Here is a 21229-nt window from a genome sequence, read left to right as displayed (position 1 = left end):
GAGAAACAGATGCTGGAGTAGGAGTTTTCAGAGCTATAAAGAAGGGAGAGAGCACCATAAGGAAAAGGAACAGCATGGGTAAAGGCACAGAGGCGTGAATAGTTGACATATTCAGGAGATACAGCAAAGTCTAGTGTGGCTCAAGACTAAGGTATGTTTTGAGCATGGAGGGAGATGAGCTGATGGTTAGGGGCTTGGTGGTAAAAGCTCTCTAGCTTTCTGAGCGGAGCTGGCCTTGACCCAGTAAGTGAGGGGTCCTTGGATAGTCAGTGCATAGACTTTCCAGATTTTCCTGTTTGGCTGATGGTGCGTCTGCCTGATCCGAAGTCACCTACACAGTCAATTGTCTCTTCCTCCCCACACATGGCTGACTTGACCCAGTTATTCCAGAGTATTGCTCAATTTCATTTTAGCTCCCTTAAGAGGCGAGAGAGAGAGAGAGAGAGAGAGAGAGAAAGAGAAAGAGAAAAAAGGAGGAGGAAGAGGAGGAGGAGAAGGAGGAGGCAGAGGAGGAGTAAGGGGAGGGGGAGGAGAGGAGGAGGATGAAGAGAGATGTTGGAACAATCCATCCAGGTGGCCCAGCCAGGATCTGGCCTCCCAGAGTGCATGTGGGTTTAACATTCTCAGGACAATATCTGCCACCCTCACTGGCAGAGGGAGAGCAGAGACGCTTCATGCACTGTTTGAAGACAGGTCTAGGCCTGGATGGGGGTGAGTCACTGGTCTTGGGTGGGGCTGGAAGGGAGCCTGGTGGCTGATGGTGGGCATGGGTGGAGGGGGAGCTGGGAGGGTACTCTCCTGGCCAGGGAGATTTTCCTGCTCCTGAGGCTCTCTCCAGTCATCAAAACTCCTCAGGTTTCCTCTTGTCCCTCCCCTCAGACCAAGGGAAAAGGTAGGAATAAGGGGGTCAAATAAGGTCAAATAAGGAAGGTAAAAAGAACCATTTCAACTCTTGTGTTTCCAGCCTTAATGTAGGCTTAGCAGCAGTAACTTCCAACCAAAAATACAATGTACACTGCCTAGTATTTGCACAGCCCCTTAGAGTTTATACTTTATCACCCAAACGGGGACCCTTGAGAGTATTATATTGCTGAACAGGACAGGACATCAGGTATAAGCTGGTGATAATGATAATATTTCAATGCCTTGCATTAGCCCTGCAAGGAGATAATATTTTGCCAATGAGGAAAACAAGGTTCAGAGAAACCAAGTAACTTATCCAACATCCAGAGGTATTAAGTGAGGAGTTGAGATTCGAATTCAAACCAGTACCTTTTCCATCACACTATGCTGCCTGGTGTGGCACATTGGTACATTTAGCATGGAGGCCCTCAAGAAGACCTATGTCTGGTGGTGGTAGCCATTCCCCAATATTCTTCTGTGCCCTCTTTCATAACCAATTACTTTAGCCTTCAGTCACCTATCTGAATATGCTTTGAGACTAGCCAGGGTTGTACTCAATATGAAATACATGCATTTAAAGATCCCATAAGCAAACCATCTTTAACTCAGCTCTCCTCTGACAGAAAGGCTGCTTGAACAAGTATTCTGTGTAGAAACTGAGGGAGAAGGTAAAGAAGTGAGTTAGAGAGGTTATCTCAGGTTGGTTGCTTATGCTCCAGGACTATCTCTGGTCCTGAAAAAGCTGGATCTACTATTGTAAAGGGCATAGTCCCTGGCCACTTTCTCTACTCCTGGGACACTGCAGTTTCCCCCTATCCTGTCCTGATCCCAGCTAAGTCCAAGGAATCTCCTGGCAGCCTGCTCACTGCCTCTCTTCCCAAGTGACAAGGTGAGGTGTCCAGTGGACATCACCTTTCTCCGCTCATCAGTGGCAACTTGCACACAAGGCAATGGGAGTTTGGAGCATGTATTCTCTTCAAGCTACTCATATATTTCATAACATGAGTCTACATGGTAGAGTTACCTCATACTGGATTGCTTGTCCAGGTGGCTGCAGGATCTTGCCAAGTTTTCTCTAGAACACTGTGAGCCCTATTAGGTTCCTGTTTGTCTGAAATTTTCCTCTCCTCTCTGGTGAGTCATTGCTTAACATGGTCAATTCCCTTGTTACTCAAAGTGTAGACCGTAGTTCATTCAATTGCATCGGCACCACCTGGGAGCTTGTTAGCCATGCACAATCTCACCTCCCACTCTAGACTTACTGAGTCAGAGTCTGCATTTACCAAGATCATAACATTTGAAAAGAACTGCTCTTAGATGCCCAGGAAAATTCAATTCCAAAATTCCATCATCTCCTGAAATCAGTCTCATATAATGAAGGATTGAAGATGATGGTCAGGTGCTACAAGATACTATTACACTCCAGACTCACTCCTCTACTCAGGCTGTACAAAGTTATTTGAGCGCCAGTTAGATTCGTAAAAGTGTCTTAATTCGAGAATATTTACTAGGTCTGTCTTGTAGGCAAAGGTCAAAGTACTGGTAGTGGTGGCATAGAACTCTATGTTGAGAATGTGCTTAGGTTTGGGTTAGATTAGAGGCTGAATTCAGGTTTAGTGGGAATGAGTTGGGATGGATTAGTGGTGTCTGTCATGGACCAAGGGGTGTAGAATGGATGCCTTCCCTATCCTAGGCACTACCTGCTTTCCTGGCACTTATTCTCATTTACATCTCTTGGCAGTTTCCCTACTCAGCCCCTGACATTTCCCAGTAACTCCTGGGACTAAGAACTGGATGACTCCAGACCTGACCATTTGGGAGAAGCACTAACTCCAACACCTGCTCACTGTTGTTCAGTGACCACTCGTTCTGGACATTTTCTACTCCATAGTCACAGCTACCTCTCTACATGAAGAAAGCACAAATATACCCTGGAATGGGATCCGCTTCTATGTCTGATCCACTTCTCTCCATGCAAGGGCTAGGGGAACCATGGTCTTCTTACTGCAGGGTCTAGAACTTCTTTTTTCTTTTCTTTCTTTTTGAGAGAGAGAGAGAGAGAGAGAGAGAGAGAGAGAGAGCAAGCAGGGGAGGAGCAGAGAGAGAGGGAGACAGAGGATCCAAAGCGGGTTCCATGCTGGTATGCAGGTATAAAGCCTGATGCGGGGCTTGAACTCCTGAACTGTGAGATCATGACCTGAACTGAAGTTGGATGCTTAATTGATTGAGCCATCCAGGCACCCCTTGGAATTTTTTGTAAGTCCTGGAAACTTGTCCAAGTAACAGGAGCATTACCTCTAATACCACTTTTGCTCAGAACATACCATTCAAGGTTTTAGACACCAAGTCAGTCACCTTTGGCCTCAATCCATTCTGCTCAGTCCAGAACATAATAGGAGTGAGGATAGTCACCAACTGGTATGAAAACATATGACCTCAAATTTCATTAGAGAAGATGCCTGAGGCCACGCCAAGAAGCTAAGAGCTCAGCCTGGGATCCAATGGTAGAAACCTGCCCTCATCTCCCTCTTTGACAAAGTCAGCCACCCAAACTTTCTGCTTCTTGGTCAATAACCATTTTCTTTTACTTGAAAACAAGCACTTCTAAGGTTTCAAAAACAGAACCTGAGGACACCAAGACCTCTGCCCTGGGGCTGTCCTAAGTTTCCCGCCTTTCCACAGCTGCTCCCCAAATGGGAACAAATATGTACTAAGTGCTATGCAATTTTGTGTATTTTACCTCATTTACACTTCACACAATCCCATCAGGTAATTGTCATCATCCAAATTTATAGACAAATTAAATAACATGTCCAGTCACACAGCTGGTAGGTGGTGGAACTAAAATTCAAACCCTTTCCTACCGGGCTCACGAACTGGTATGGCTTCCATGTTCATTATGTCTGCAGTGAAATTCAGTGACCTCCTTGCTGCCAGTACCTTGTGTTTACTCCTCATCTTAATGTTTTAGCAACATTCGACACAGCTGACTGGTGACCTCCTTCTTGAAACACTTTCTTCTCTTGGCTTTAGGCAATCTTACTTGCTGATATTCCTCCTACCTCACTGGCTAGTCCTCCTCAGTCTCCTTTTCAGATTCTCCATTTTCTGTTTAATTTCTCAGCTTCAAAAAACTCAGGACTCAGTCCTCAGCTTTTTTTCTTCTCCATCTACACTCTGCCTGGGTGATCCCGCCAATCTCCTGGTTTAAATACCATCCACATATGGAGGTTTCCAAACCTGTGATTCTTGCTCTGATATTTCTCTGGAAACCCAGACTCGCATAATGAACTTTCTGTTTGATATTTCTACTAAGATCATTAATGGGATTATTGATTTTTTTCCCCCTGAAATATTTGCTTCTTCAATTTTCCCCATAAAAGTTATTAGCATCCAATTACCCAAGCCAAAAACCTAGGAATTTTCTCTAATTCCTCTGTTTCCCTGGCCTTCAGCAAGTCCTAGAACCTCTGCCTCCAAAAGATATCACAACATCCATTTCTCTCCTCCAATGCCAACACCTTAATCCGTGAGCAGCCTTCGACTGGGTCACTACAGTGCCCTCCCTGCAATCCGTTTGCCACATGGCAGCCAAAGGATCTTTCTAAAAACATAAATCAGATCAAGTGACTTCCTTATTTAAAAACCTTTTGGGGCACCTGGATGGCTCAGTCAGTTAAACGTCCTACTCTTGGTTTCAGCTCATGTCATGATGTCACAGTTCGTGGGCTCGAGCCCCACGTCAGGTTCCACGCTGACAGTGGGGCACTGCTTTGGATTCTCTCTCTCTCTCCCTCTCTCTCTGCCCCTCTGCTGCTCACTCTGTCTTTCTCAAAATTAATAAATAAACTTAAAGAATTAAAAAATAAAAACCTTTCAATGGCTTGCCATCTTGCTTTGAATAATATTCAAAATCCTTGCCCTCCCTCACAAAGCCTGACCCAATCTGGCCTCATCTCACCCTGCCTTTACCCTCACCCATCACACTAGCTTTTCTTCCTCCCCCACACTCACCAGCAGGTTTCTGTCCGAGGGCCTTTGAATATGCTGTCCACTCTCCAGAATATTCTTCTCCTGGTATTCCCAGGTTCGTACCTTCTGGCCATCAGCTGAAATGCCACCTCCTCAGAGAAGCCTTCCTTGACCATCCATCAAAAGTAGCCACACCATCAGCCACTGTCACAATCCCGTATTTTAGTTCTCTGCATAGCACTATCTGATCTTTTTTATTCATGGATTTGTTGCCTTATTGTCTTAAGTTCCTCATTATAAATTAGCCTCCAAAGCCTTCCCTGTCTTGTTCACCATCATATATGTAGTGCCCACAATGGTGTCTAGCACATAGGAGGCTCTCTGTAAATATCTATTAAATGAATAGGTAAATGAATGACCATGGAGACAAATCACGGATGTTTGTAATTCAGAAAGACAAAGCCACAAGGCAGCTTTTGGAGAGAAGAGAGCATGGTGGGCTAGGCCGGCATGGCTCAGGCATATGTTTGGCGGTGGGGGGGATGAGGGGGGGGGGTGCTTGAGAACCTCCTTTGCATCTTCAAGGACAAAGTCTATAGTTGGAATTTACTTCCTTTCTTCTCTCCCTTTCTTATTAGAGAATGAGTTTTATTTATTTTTATTTTTTTTAATGTTTATTTATTTATTGGGGGGGGGGGGCAGAGAGAGAGGGAGAGAGAGAATCCCAAGCAGGCTCTGTGCTCTCAGTGGGGCTCCATCTCACGAACCATGAGATCATGACCTGAGCTGAAATCAAGAGTCGGAAGCTTAACCGATTGAGCCACCCAGGCGCCCCTTAGAGAATGAATTTTATTTTATTTTTTCTCTTTTATTTATTTGTTTATTTTATTTTATTTTTTTAATTTATATCCAAGTTAGTTAGCATTTAGTGCAATAATGACTTTATGAGTAGAATCCAGTGATTCATCCCCTACATATAACACCCAGTGCTCATCCCAGCAAGTGTCTTCCTTAATGCCCCTTGCCCATTTAGCCCATCCCCCCACCTCTAACCCCTCCAGCAACCCTGTTTGTTCTCTATATTTAAGAGTCTCTTATGTTTTGTCCCCCTCCCTGTTTTTATATTATTTTTGCTTCCCTTCCCTATGTTCATCTGTTTTGTATCTTAAATTCCACATATGAGTGAAGTCAAATGATATTTGTCTTTCTCTAATTTCGCTTAGCATAATACACTCTAGTTCCATCCACGTTGTTGCAAATTACAAGATTTCAGAGAATGAATTTTATTTATTTATTTATTTATTTATTTATTTATTTATTTATAAGTTTATTTATCTACTTTGAGAGAGAGACAGTGCAGGTGGGGAAGGGGCAGAGAGAGGGAGAGACAAAACCCGAAGCATGAAACCTGACATGGGGCTTGAGCTCACGAATCATAGATCATGACCTGAGCCAAGATCCAGAGTAGGACGCTTAACCGACTGAGCCACCCACGCACCCCAAGAATTAAATTTTTTAAGAGCTATATATAATCTCTAACCCTAACAGAGAAATTCTTTTCACATATGTGTATTTCCCTCAAGTCCTTTTTCCATAAATGAACAGAGTTTTCACAGAATTGCAATCATAGGAGATACAGTATTTAGTGGATTTTTTCTTTTTCTTTTTCTTTTTGCTTTGGCTATTGTGTCATAAACATTTTCCAAGCCACTCCAGATCGGCATGTTTTTTAAAATAATATTAATAATACTTGGCATATATTGAGTGTCCATGATGTGCCAGCTGCTATTCAAACATTATCATGGCTTGTCTTGTTTCATCCTCACAATAATCTTGTAAGATAAGTACTATTAGTATTTGCATTCTGCAGAAGAGAAGAGGAGACTGAAGCAGAGAGGCTAGGTAATTTGCCCGAGGTAACACAGCCAAGAAGTGACATTCTGTTTCCAGAGACGGAACTCTTACCATTATGCTTCACTATGTCAAGTGGAAGTTACTTCATCATTCTCTGGTTATTGGATATTCATCTGTATTTCTGGATATTTGTCTGTAAAATGGGGGCAATAATGGTACCTCCCTCATAAGGTTGTTGTTTTTTGGATGAAGTGTGTGAAGTTAAAAAAAAAAAAAACGTTCTATGTGAATAGTTAAGCAAAATGTGGTATAGACATACAATGGACTACTATGCAGTCTTACAAAGGAAAGGAATTCTGACGTGTCCTACATGGAAAAAACCTCCAAGACATTATGCTAAGTGAAATAAACCAGTCACAAAAAGACAAATACCATGGGATTCCATTTATATGATACTATAGGCTGATGTTTGTGTCTCTCCTAAATTCATACGTTGAAACTCAACCCCCAAATGTGATGGTGTTTGGAGGTGGGGCCTTTGGATTAGATCATAAGGGTAGAGTCCTCATGAATGAGGGATTAATGCCCTTATAAAAGAGACCCCAGAGAGTTCCCTTGCCCCTTCCACCATGTGAGGACACAGGGAGAAGAGAGCCGTCCATAAGCCAGGAAGCAGGCCGTCTCTAGGTACCTAGTCTCCTGGCGTCTTGCTCTTGGACTGCCAACTTCCAGAACTATGAGACATGAATTTCTAGCGCTTATAAGCTCCCCAGTCTATGGTGTCACATTATAGTAGCTCAAATGAACCGAGACATAGCAGGTCCTCAGAAAGGTCAAAATCATCAAGACAGAAAGTAGAGCTGTGCTCACCAGGGCCTGGGGGAGGGAGGAGTGGGGAGCTATTGTTTAATGGATATAAGGTTTCAATCTGCAGGATGGGAAGAGTCCTGGAGATGGACAGTGATGATAGTTGCACAACAATAGGAATGTACTTAATGCCACAGAACCGCACACTTAAACATGGTTGAGAGAGAAAAATTTACGTTATACAGTATAAAAATTAGGTGTAAGATATATGCACACACATATGACATGTGAAGAGAGGGGGTCTAGGAGAATATACACAAAGCTGTTGCCAGTGGTTGAGGAGAGAAGTGGAAATGCAGTATAAAGGGGGAAAGTCATTTTCATTCCACGTGTTCCCATGAAGAACGTGCTAGAAATGGACGTTCAGACAAGGATTCCTTCTGTCTTCGACTATGTTGAGTGATTATCTCACTTGTTTTTGTACCTCCCTCCTGCACCAGTGCCTAGAAGACCTACTTCTCTCTAGACTCCAGTGTGGAAATTTGTTTTAAAAATGTTTATTTATTGGCACAGAAACAGACACATAGACCAATGGAATAGAATAAAAACCCCAGAACTAGACCCACAAACGTATGGCCAACTAATCTTTGACAAAGCAGGAAAGAATATCCAATGGAAAAAAGACAGTCTCTTTAACAAATGGTGCTGGGAGAACTGGACAGCAACATGCAGAAGATTGAAACTAGACCACTTTCTCACACCATTCACAAAAATAAACTCAAAATGGATAAAGGACCTGAATGTGAGACAGAAAACCATCAAAACCCTAGAGGAGAAAGCAGGAAAAGACCTCTCTGACCTCAGCCGTAGCAATCTCTTACTTCACACATCCCCAAAGGCAAGGGAATTAAAAGCAAAAATGAACTACTGGGACCTTATGAAGATAAAAAGCTTCTGCACAGCAAAGGAAACAACCAACAAAACTAAAAGGCAACCAACGGAATGGGAAAAGATATTTGCAAATGACATATTGGACAAAGGGCTAGTATCCAAAATCTATAAAGAGCTCACCAAACTCCACACCTGAAAAACAAATAACCCAGTGAAGAAATGGGCAGAAAACATGAATAGACACTTCTCTAAAGAAGACATCCGGATGGCCAACAGGCACATGAAAAGATGCTCAATGTCGTTCCTCATCAGGGAAATACAAATCAAAACCACACTCAGATATCACCTCACGCCAGTCAGAGTGGCCAAAATGAATAAATCAGGAGACTATAGATGCTGGAGAGGATGTGGAGAAACGGGAACCCTCTTGCACTGTTGGTGGGAATGCAAATTGGTGCAGCCACTCTGGAAAACAGTGTGGAGGTTCCTCAGAAAATTAACCTTATGACCCAGCAATAGCACTGCTAGGAATTTACCCAAGGGATACAGGAGTACTGATGCATAGGGGCACTTGTACCCCAATGTTTATAGCAGCACTCTCAACAATAGCCAAACTATGGAAAGAGCCTAAATGTCCATCAACTGATGAATGGATAAAGAAGTGGTGGTTTATATACACAATGGAGCACTACAGGGCAATGAGAAAGAACGAAATATGGCCCTTTGTAGCAATGTGGATGGAACTGGAGAGTGTGATGCTAAGTGAAATAAGCCATACAGAGAAAGACAGATACCGTATGGTTTCACTCTTATGTGGATCCTGAGAAACTTAACAGAAACTCATGGGGGAGGGGAAGGAAAAAAGAAAGAGGTTAGAGTGGGAGAGAGCCAAAGCATAAGAGACTCTTAAAAACTGAGAACAAACTGAGGGTTGATGGGGGGTGGGAGGGAGGGGAGGGTGGGTGATGGGTATTGAGGAGGGCACCTTTTGGGATGAGCACTGGGTGTTGTATGGAAACCAATTTGACAATAAATTTCATATATTGAAAAAAAAAAGAAAATAAAAAAAAACAAAAACAAAAAACAAAAAAAATGTTTATTTATTTTGAGAGAGAGACAGATGCATGAGCGAAGGCGGGGGGCGGGGAGTGCAGAGAGAGGGAGAGAGAATCCCAAGCAGGCTCCACACTGTCAACACAGAGCCTGACATGGGGCTCGAACTCACAAACCCTGAGATTGTGACTTGAGCCAAAATCAAGGGTCTGACACTTAACTGACTGAGCCACCAACTGAGCCAACCAGGCACCCTTGGAAATTTATGATAAGGTTTTAAATTCGTACTGCAAGATAGACTTTTTTTTTTAATGTTTACATATTTACTTTTGAGAGAGGGAGAGAGCACAGGGGGGAAGGGACAGAGAGAGAGAGGGAGACACAGAACCCGAAGCAGGCTCCAGGCTCCGAGCTGTCAGCACAGAGCCCGATTGCGGGGCTCAAACTCATGAACCATGAGATCATGGCCTGAGCCAAAGTCGGCCTAAGCATGGCCTAAGCCAAATGCTTAACCAACTGAGCCAACCAGTCTCCCCTCATACTGCAAGATAAATTGCTACTGTTCAAATTGTGAACTTGCAACAGGAGAAGAGAGGATTTTGAATTTGAATTTGACTTGAAAAGTGGGTGGAGAAAGTGGCCACTCCTTCCTTCCTGTTCACTCCAGGCCTTTCTCTACTGGGCTCCTTTATTATTTTTGTTAAGTTTATTTATTTATTTATTTTGAGAGAGAAAGAGAGAGCATGAGCAGGAGAGGGGCAAGAGAGAGGGAGAGAGAGAGAATCCCAAGCAGGCTCCATGCTGTCAGTGCAGAGCTCGAATCCTTCATTTTGAAGGGTAGCTAAGACATGCTGAGCTCTTGGTGGGTGGGTTGGAGATGGAACACTCCATGTGTCATCTAATAACTACCAGTAGATGGTTGCTGAATGAAGGACAGAGAGCAGTAAGAGAAACTGAAGGAGCCAAGAGGTACTTGGCTTACTTCAAAGGAGCCAAGAGGTACACAGATCTCTGGTAATGGCAACCACACAATGCCATCCCATGGGGATTAAGGACGAGGGCATTATCTTGGCTGCCAGGGTGTAGCTGAGCCATTCCCTTCTATGTCATGATGGCGGTAGCAGGTGTGGGTAAAGTGTCATCCCCTATTATTGTGAGGAGGAATACGAAGGCTGAGGGGCTCTTGTCTTGGAGATGTTGGCTGATTTGTGGTGTTTTCTGCCTGGCAGTATACAACTGGCCTTAATACTAACACATCAAACATCAACCCAAAGTGGTAGCAATGACTTCAATCACCATGTTTAGGTTCTTAAAAACTTTCCCTCAAGGTCAGCCGTATCACCTGCAGGTCCCAGTGCAAAATGAAAATGTAAGACCCCTTGTTCAAAATAATATGAAGCATTTCAAGAAGGTGACATCAGAGGAGTAAGTCACACACTGGGGACCTCTAGGCAGGAGTCTCCACACGACTTCTCAGCCTGGGAAGCCACTCTGCCATCCACATCAATACAGACTCACCCCCCATCTTTCTCTGACTCCTCCATCTCTCATTGTCCTATTCCTCCCACGTACTCTCCTTAAGCCACTTCCTCAACCCACTGTCCCCACCTCCGAGCTCTGACTCAGTTTTTGCATCTCGCAAACTCTGGAACCCTGTTTCACTAGTTGTTATGGGAAATGCTGCCCTACCTGTTTTCCAATCACTCCCATGGATTGGGATGAGGAGGGGGTGTGGAGGCTTGGTGTGCTCTAATTTCAGTTTGAGCTCTGCAGCTCATTCCTTCTGAACCAGCCGAGGGCAACAGCCCTTTACCACTGAAGCCATTAGCCTTCTTCCAAAGGGAACAGTCTCCTCTCATAGGATGAATACATATTTCTTCTAGGAGAAAAATATCAACCCTTTTCCTCATAACACCACAGCCCTAGCATTATTATGCTCAAAGAAGCTTCTTTATCCTGTTTTTACTACAGAGAGCCCCACATTAGCTGATTTCCTTTCTGACCGAGCTGTCTGGAAATTTTCTTTTTCCTTTCTTTTCTTTTCTTTTCTTTTCTTTTCTTTTCTTTTCTTTTCTTTTCTTTTCTTCTCTTCTCTTCTCTTTTCTCTTCTCTTCTCTTCTCTTCTCTTCTCTTCTCTTCTCTTCTCTTTTCTTTTCTTCCTTTTCGTTTGAGAGACAGAGAGAGGGAGAACGTATGAATGGGGGACAGGGGCAGAGGTAGAGAGAGAGAGAGAGACAGACAGACATAGACAGAGACAGAAAATCCCAAGCAGGCTCCACACTCAGCCCGGAGCCCGTTGCAGGGCTCAATCCCATGACCCTAGGATCATGACCTGATCCCATAACCCTGGGATCAAGAGTCGGAGGCTCAAACAACTGAGCCACCCAGGAACCCCTGGAACTTTTCTAAATAGTTCCTCTCTGATTCTCCATTTTTTTTTTCTTTGATAGAAAGAGGAAGTTGAGTTTCTGTCATCCCACCACATTGCAATGGGCCAGAGAGAGCAAGGATGGTAAGCCTGATTCTTAGATGTTATCACTGGGTGGGTAGGAATGCATCTGTAATACTTGACAGAATCCTTACTTATAGTGTCGATTATTCCTGATCTGGGGATGTCATGTTACTGCCCCTTGTCCTTTGGTCACATTTACTGGCCTCCTATCTGGGGGAGCAGGGAACATCACTCTAAATTCTCTAAATTCATGCTGGTGGAGTAAGTGGGCCCATGATGTCGCTCCCAAATCCTCTACTTAGCTCTTGCCTGCTTGCTGATCTAGCCCTTCAAAAATATTTTGCCTCATTTCGCATTTCCCAAAGGCCCTCATCCTACAGAATTTTGTCTCCTACACAAACTTGTACACCAACTGAACACCCAACTTCTTCTCAAATCATCGTTGTATTTTTGCTTATTTTCCTTCTTCTCCTTGGGTTGTACTCAGAATCCCTTCCATCTCCTTCAAAACTCTGTTCCACAGACTCCCCTCCCTTTCTGTCTTTGATCTCCAATCCTTCTTCCGGGTATCTCGTTCCTGCACCTGAACCCACCAAATATCTCCCAGCCTGAAACAACTTTCCCTTCACCCCAACTTGCCCTCGGGTCATCATCACATCTCTTGCCTTCGCTTCACTGCCAAATAACTTGAGCAAATATCCCTCACACTTGGTCTCTACTTCCTCGCCTCCACACATCCTCAACCCACAGCAATCTGGTTTGCTCCCAACCTCTCCACTGAAACCACTCTGACAAAGGTCAATAGCCTCCTTTTGCCAAACCCAGTGGGTGCGTTCCAGTGCTTATCTCCCTTGGCCTCTCTGTGAGTCTCATGTTAATCACCCCATTCTTCACGAGGCTCACTTCTCTGGGTCTCCACACCTTCCTCTCAAGTTTTCCTCCTACCTTCTTGGCATCTCACTCTTTTTCCTGGTCATATCATCCTCAGTCTTGATGGTGGCAGAAAGAGAACACCAGTAATTAGAAGTAGGATGTGAAACTTAGGGCCCCAGTGATGCTGCTTTCTGGGAGCTACAGAGGATCTCACCAATTGTTAACCAAGAACTTGGCAAACCAGGACAGAGGTGCCTAAGGAGCTGAAGATTGTGTGTCCAGGTGCTCAAGCAAGTACAACAGGAAATCTGCATTGTCTTTCATCTCTTCAAACTGTCTTCCAAGTTCCCAGAATCCTTCCTATCAGGGTGGAGATATCCACAAAAGAGACACTTGGCTCCACAACACTGAATAAATGAAAACAATCCAACCATACAACACCGAGGATCGAGGGCGAGGAATGACTGATGTGTAGTCTCTCATTCATGCACCATAGGAATAGTATTCTAGCAACGCTTCCCCCTCTGCTCTACATAGTCATTCCCATTGGCACACAAAGATGCTGTTACTCTTCCTGTCTTTGAAAAAGTAATATCATATCGTATTTGTCTTTCTACATCTGACTTATTTCTGACTTAACACAACGTCCTCAAGATCCATTCATACTGTCAAAAATGGCAGAATATCCTTCTTTCTCATGGCCGAATAATATTCTGTTTGTGTGTGTGTGTATCTTATTTATCCATTCATCCATTAATAGACATTTAGGTTATTTCTATATCTTGGCTACTATGAAAATGCTGCAATAAACGTGAGAGTTCAAATAAGTTTTTGATATCTTGTTTTCATTTCCTTTGAATATATACACCCAGTAGTGGAATTGCTGGATCCTATGGTGGTTCTGTTTTTAATTTCTTGAGGAACTTCCATACTGTTTTCCACTGTGGCTGCACCACTTCACCTCCCCACCCAGAGTGCCCAAGCCTTCCCTTTCCTCCACATCCTCACCAACACTTGTTATGTCTCACATTTTTGATTAACAGCCATTCTACCACGTGAGGTGGTATCTCATTATGTTTTGATCTGCTACAATTTCTAGAGGAAACAAGGAACCAAACGGAGATGGTGTAATTATTAAAACTTAGAAGAGGGGTCCCATGGAGCTGAAACTCAGATCTCTGAGTCTTTTTTTGACTGGGCTGGTGCCCCTACGTCTGAGGTGGCTCAGAAAGACTTGGGCTGGGGGCGCCTGGGTGGCGCAGTCGGTTAAGCGTCCGACTTCAGCCAGGTCACGATCTCGCGGTCCGCGAGTTCGAGCCCCGCGTCAGGCTCTGGGCTGATGGCTCAGAGCCTGGAGCCTGTTTCCGATTCTGTGTCTCCCTCTCTCTCTGCCCCTCCCCAGTTCATGCTCTGTCTCTCTCTGTCCCAAAAATAAATAAACGTTGAAAAAAAAATTTTTTTTAAAAAAAGAAAGACTTGGGCTGAGACTCTGCCCTAACCAAAGATGTGTTACCTCTCAGACTCCATTCTGTCACTTGTAACGGAGAAATAATGATGCTGACTCTGTAGGGCTGCTGAAAGGCTAAATCAGGCACCATAAGCAAAGCACTCCCTTCTCTAAAAGGGTAGGGCAACCAGCTGACCGAAGATCAATTTAGTTGTTCGATCTACAGGAGTATGACTACACAACAAACAGCTTGGGAAATGTCAACCGTCACATTACTTGATTTCCCTATCTGCGGGGTCAAAGTGACAAAGCAGCAGGTATCCCGGCTGCCATTTATCCTGGGGCAAACGATGAGGTGGCCCTTGGTACCAGACAAAGCAGGGACTTTCTCTAGGGAACCTGACGGTGAGACGGAGCAACCATGAAGAGGGTTCTCATGTCAAGTTGTGGTTCCTTATTGGGTTCTGGCTAACTAGTCACATGCCTCCATTCCATGAGAGCTAAGCCACTTGAGAAGAGTCAGCTAAGGGATCAAAATGCCAGTTTTTTTGCTGTAAAGCTGGACTGGAGGCTGTAATTTGGATCTGCTCACTCCTTCTCCCCTTCCACCCAGGTGAGCCCAAACCATGACCTTAATTGCAACTGTAACCACAATTCTAATCATAACCCTTTCCCCACCCGGCCTGAGACAACTGTCAGGCTCCAGGACAGGCCTGGCTACTGGGCCCAGGAGGGAGAAGACAGCACTGTGTCCCGGTGCAGTCCAGAGGGAGAGCGAGCCAAGGAGGGCAGGGCGACTTCATTCTTGTCTACGAGACTGCCCTCTGTGGGGAGGAAGCTGGAAGGAGGAGAGTGCAGCCCCCGGCCCCTGTGTCGGGAAAGGGACTGTGGCATCCTCCCTGACAGCACTCCCAGCCTTCTGTCCCCTCATCACTGTGGCTCTGCCAGAGCTGTGGGGCCTCCAGCCCCTAGGGGCGCAGGTCCCAAGGTGGATTCCAGGTTCAACCCCAAGCAACAAGCACAACAGCCACAGGACTGGAGCTGAGGACGGAGGGTGGGCACTCCTCCTAGGACGTAGGACAGGCTGGCCTGGGAGCACCGACGCCGTGGCATTGCAGGGTGGCCGGCGGGAAGTAGCCGTGTGTGTGCATGTCTGCGTGTGCACGTGCGTGCGAACTAGAAGAGTGCTGGCACTAAAGCACTGTCCCCTGGCACTCATTTCTGCAGCGGGTCCTGGCTCCCCGAGGGTGACATTAAAGGGAGAACACCCACCATCGTGAGGAACAGGAGGGTGAGCATCTGCGGCGGCAATCAGAAGACACGGCGCCTCAACCTACACTGAGAACTTGGAGGTGCTGCGGGGACCAGAGGGGGAGGGCGATGGCAGGGGGCAGTGCTCAGGGTGGCATGGTGGTCACCTTCAGCAGCCAGTCTTCCCTGTGGCCAAGCAGAGAGGCAGGCACAGGTGGGGCCGAGGGGTCCACACCACCCTTCTGGGCTTTTGGGATTTACCAGAGTAGGTAGGGGAAGGAGGCGGGCGGGGGAAGGACTCCTTTGTAAACAGTCTTAGAATCATTCCATTTGAATTTTAAAAGAAATCTGACCTTATTTGTAATGCCAGCTGTTACAGTGGTACATAGCAGGTGCTTAGTTTGTTTTGCTTATCTTTCACATTGAAATTCGATTTTTTTTCTGATTGCATAAATAATACATAACGATTTTTGATAATGAGGACTACAGTTTACCCTTGAACAATGCAGGTTTGAACTGCATGGGAACACTTATACGTGGATTTTTTGGATAAATACAGTACAGTACTGCAAATGTGTTTTCTCTTCCTCTCTTCCTTGTGATTTTTTTTTTTTTTAAGAGAGAGAGAGTGCACACGTGGGGGTGGGAAGAGAGAGAGAAAGAGAGAGAGAGAGAGAGAGAGAGAGAGAGAGAGAGAGAGAGAGAGAGAGAATCTTAAGCAGTCTCCACGCTTAGGTGGTGCTTGATCCCACGACCCTAGGATCATGACCTGAGCTGAAAATCAAGAGACGCTCAACCATCTGAGCCACCCAGGTGCCCCTCCTTGTGATTTTGTTAATAAGATTTTCTTCCCTCTCACTTCTTCATTGTATGAAGGCAGTATATAATACATACAATATACAAAATACATGTTAATCAACTGTTTATATTATTGGTAAGGCTTCCAGTCAACTGCAGGCTGTTAGTAGTTCATTTTGGGGGAGTCAAAAGTGAGATGTAGATTTTGACTGTGCAGGGTTTGGTGCCCCTTAACCCCTGTGTTGTTCAAGGGTCAAGTGTATTCATATAAATATCTGAACAAAAAGAGTCACCTAAAACGGCACCACCCTAAGCTAGTCACCATCAATGTGGGTTATCACCTTCTCTTGCACCTCCTTGTGCATTTATATACATACATGTGTATACATTTCACAAATTCATAAATGTATAAATTTCATAAATGAGAGGGCATTATTTACTTTTTTAATCAATCACCAACCTTCTGCTCTCATTCCCCAACCCTATCCGCACTCTGCAGGCAGCCCTTGTTCACAATCTGGTACGAACCTGTGCTTTGCTGTTTGTAGCTATCTGCTATTGGTCTTTGTTTTGTCAAATGAGGCCACCTGTTTCCTCGCATCTGGCTTTTCTCGGTCAGCAGCACTCCTGGAAATCCCTCCAAGGTCACCCGAAAGGCCTCCAGCTCCTCTTCGATGGTTCCTACATGGCCTGTGGCAAGTGATGTTAAGCTGGCATTTCTCCACCCACTTTCCCCAAGGAGTCTGACCCTCGCAGATGCAGAAGAAATCTGAACCCACGTGGTGGTGCAGCGGGAGACCAGGAATCGCTCAGACTGAGGACCTACTCTCCTTAGTACCTGGTAAGCACAAACTCGGAAGATTATGGGGGAAAAGCCTTTTATTTTTTTTTTAATTTTTTTTTTCAACGTTTATTTATTTTTGGGACAGAGAGAGACAGAGCATGAACGGGGGAGGGGCAGAGAGAGAGGGAGACACAGAATCGGAAACAGGCTCCAGGCTCTGAGCCATCAGCCCAGAGCCTGACGCGGGGCTCAAACTCGCGGACCGCGAGATCGTGACCTGGCTGAAGTCGGACGCTTAACCGACTGCGCCACCCAGGCGCCCCGGGGAAAAGCCTTTTAAATAACAATGATGGGGATGCTGCTGCTGACAGTGACTAATAGTTGCATTTATTGGTTTTGACTTTCTTGCGGACTTTGTTTTTTTTTTTTTTTTTTCTAAGTTTACTTTTTCCATAAGTAATTCCTTCCCATGGTTCAAAATCCCCAAACGTACAAAGGGTATACAGTGAAAAGATCCCTTCACACTCCTGTCTCCTAGCTGCATGGCTCCCCACCCCACAAAAGTACCATTAGTGGGCACTTTCTACATTATTAAGAATTTTGATTTCTTGGGGTGCCTGGGTGGCTCAGTCAGTTGAGTGTTCACTTCTGGATTTTGGCTCAGGTCACCATCACGTGGTTTCTGAGTTCGAGCCCCATGTCAGGCTCTGTGCTGGCTGCATGGAGCCTGCTTGGGATTCTCTCTCCCTCTCTCTCTCTGCCTCTCCCTTGCTCTCTCTCTCTCAAAATAAATAAACGTTAAAAAAAAGAATTTAAATTTTCTTTATTCCATTTACTCATCCAACCAGAGTAAAGTAGGTAGTAGAACAGTTATCATTCTATGTTACAAATGAGGAAGCTGAGACTCCAAGTTTCAGACATTAAGCACAACCTGGATGGGGATCCCCAGTCTATCAGACCCCAGGCCCACTGGGCCGGGTTTTCTTCTCAACGAATGAGCTCACGGTGTGGCTCCATGAAAGGAAGCCGATCATAAGTCCCGGTCTGGAGTGAGTGCTCATCTCTCCCACTGATTCATCACTTTAGCAGGCCTGGATTTTTCTCCTCCGAGTCTTCTTGTTTTTCTTTTTTTCCTACCATGAGAGCAGAGCTGACTCCCTGAGCAGTGGGATGTGACCAAGCCAAGGACTGTCCCACCTACGTTTTGCAGCATCTGGAGCTTCTGGAGAAAGCCGGTGCTTATGCAGCTGGGCCCCTTGTGTCTTCTCTCTATCTGCCTGGTGTTTGCCCTGAAGGCTCAGGATAGAGGTCGTCTGTTCCTGCATCTGTTTGCCTACCTCTGCCAAGAAGCCTTTCCCAATGCCCCTTGATAATCCCCTGATGCTCAGTTGAGAAAGATCACCTAGGCTTTCATGGGCTTCTTCCATCTGATCCTCACAACAAGCTTATGAGACAGGCATGAGGAAACTGAGGCTCAGAGAGGCCAAGGGACCCCCTCAGGACTCCACAGCATGCAAGTGGCCCCATTAGGACTGAAACCAAAGTTTTCTCAGGCCAGTTCCCTGCTCGATCTACTGTACTGGCCACCTCTATGGACCGCCCATGCCCTTTGCTTCTGGCTCTGGTGCACAGGCAGTACTATATAGAGGTTAAGGTCGTGGATTTGGGGATTAGCAGACTGAGGTCGGGGCCTGGCTTTGGCACTTGCCAGCTCTATAGCTCAGGACATGTTCCCAATTTCTCTAAACGCTGGCCAGCCAAAAAGCGGAGATGATAAGATTTGACTCATAAGGTCCATGTGAGGCACAGCGAGAAAACGAGACCATGTACACAGCGCTCTCATCACAGGCCTTGGTTGGATGTGAGCAGTAAAGGCTTTCTCTGAGGATTTTAAAAACTGACTCATTATCTCCAGTTCTCCTTCCTTGTGCTTGGCAGACAGAGGCCTACTCGCCAATCTTTGAGCACGGTGCAGTGTTTTGCACAGAATGGCTGATATTTTCAGCTGGAACTCAAAGGGTGATGAGTCAAAAAAACAAGGGAGAGGCTGCCAAGGCCAGTAGGTGTGAGGGTGCTGGCATTTTCTCAGAATGATGGCTCTTCCCATGTGCTTGGACCTCACAGGTGGCTGGAGGGGGTGTGGAGAGAGATAAGCCTGGAGAAGTAAAGAGGAACCAGACCCATACCAGGGGCGTAAAAAGGAGAAAAAAATTAGCTTGTGGCCTAGTGGGTCCAGGATGGGGATCAAACCAGACCTCTACGTCTAAGACTATTTTATTTTAGGCAAGATGGAAAAGAAATAGAACTTCCCAGGGGCCCCCAGCTACCCCACAACTGATCGGCAAGAACAGAATTTTTGTTGTTGTTGGAAGAACTCATCTGTTTCTCTTCCCAATTGCAAGTTTCCTTATGGATCTTTCTGATTTCCCTAGATTTTCCGGTCTACTCTTCCCACTGCTAGGATAATTCCAGATAAAGATGATCTCTTCTGAATTTAGGAGTAGGAATACTTAGGAACATTCAGCTGTAAAATCGGAAAGGTTTTGATTATTGAGGAGAAAGATCACACTAAAACAACCAAAAACAAGGAAACTAACAAAAAGCTGCCCCTGCTTGGTCTGTGTGTAACACGGCAATACAAATGTGTAAATTTCTTCCTAAAACCAGAGGAGGGAAATTCTCTAAAGTTTATATTGAACAAGAGATGGTATTTAGAACATAACAACAAAGTGCTCATGATTTTTTTTTTTTATTGTTTATTTTTGACAGAGAGAGCACGCACAGGGGAAGGGCAGAGAGAGAGAGGGAGACACAGGATCCCAAGCAGGCTCCAGGCTCTGAGCTGTCAGCACAGAACCGTGAGATCATGACCTGAGCTGAAGTCGGACACTTAACCGGCTCAGCCACCCAGCCGCTACCATGGTTTCTAATTTTACATATAGACCATGTCGATAGCACTTGCTTTGTTTTTGCCACATTCATTAGGTTATTCTCATGCAGGTAAAAATATTCCTAAGCATAACCTAGTATCCCCAGGCCTTGCCAACCTGCAGGTGGTCTTGGGGTTATCCTGAAAATACAGTGTTTTTAGTCTATGCCTATGACAGACAGAATAATGGTCCCCCCAAAGAGGTCCACCTCCTAATCCGCAGAACCTGTGACTATGTTAGGTTACACGGCAAATGGGAATTAAGGTTGGGGATGGAATTAAGATTGCCAATCACTGGTCAGAACATTAGGGGATAATCCAGGAAGGCCCAATGTAATCATGAGGGTCTTGATAAGAGGGAGACAGGAGTATCAGAGCTGAAGGATTTGTGAAAATGGAAACAGAGGCCTGAATAATGTGGCCACAAGCCAAGGGATTTGGGTGGCTTCTAGAAGATGGAAAAAGCAAGGAAAAAAGGATTCTCCTTTGCACTCTCCAGAAAGGAGCGCAGCTCTGTGACACCTTGATTTTAGCCCCATGAGACCCTCTGACTTCCAGATCTGTATGATAATAAATCTTTGTTATTTTAAGCCACTGATTTTTCTGTGATTTGTCGCAGGAGAAATGGGAAACTAATATAATGCCCTTACTTGCTGATGCAGGAGCTGAGCCCTTTCCACCCACTGGGAGTCTCGTGCTTATTCTGGACAGACGATCCTGGGCTGACTCATGTAACTCACAAACACTTCCCCCACATTCTTCCACTCCAGCTCCTTCAGTGACCTGTGATGCCCACGTTGCCTTTGACCATGTTTTGTCACTGAGGCAGGGATCTCTTGGGAGCACCCAGGCCCATCCCCAGGGGATAATCTTATACGACACAGAGCATCACATGCTGGGGTTTCCAAAGTGGCACCGTCCCTGCCATCATCACTTTAAACTTCACCATTGTCCCTGAAGGAACTGGAAAGAGATTGCTTCCCACACCTCATGCTTCGCTGGGGCATCCGGTCTCAAGGGGCGGCTGCTCGTATCTCTGTACAACATGGGCAGCCTGCATCCCATCTCCTCTGAGGAAAGAGTGGGATCTATCCCGTCCCCGCTCTCACCGACGACACTCTTGCTGTGACTTGTCGGGCTCCCTCAGCCAGATGCCCTCACGTACATGAACCTCCCTTCTCCCCAATATTCACTCTCGCCAGACATGCCAGATAC

The 21229-nt window shown here is 45.4% G+C and overlaps 1 long non-coding RNA gene across 1 annotated transcript; it reads left to right on the top strand.

Moving 5' to 3' along the window:
* The first annotated feature begins 239 nt into the window (after positions 1-239).
* On the top strand, positions 240-20789 carry LOC123593723. Its single transcript, XR_006710480.1, has 5 exons — positions 240-711; positions 11931-11992; positions 15480-15604; positions 17041-17142; positions 20677-20789. It is a non-coding gene; the product is annotated as an uncharacterized LOC123593723 (long non-coding RNA).
* Positions 20790-21229: the final 440 nt, after the last annotated feature.

Source organism: Leopardus geoffroyi, chromosome D4 (assembly GCF_018350155.1).
Source record: "Leopardus geoffroyi isolate Oge1 chromosome D4, O.geoffroyi_Oge1_pat1.0, whole genome shotgun sequence".
Taxonomy (NCBI): Eukaryota; Metazoa; Chordata; class Mammalia; order Carnivora; family Felidae; genus Leopardus; species Leopardus geoffroyi.
Note: the sequence above shows the minus strand (reverse complement) of the source record. Positions and strands in the feature narration are given on the sequence as shown.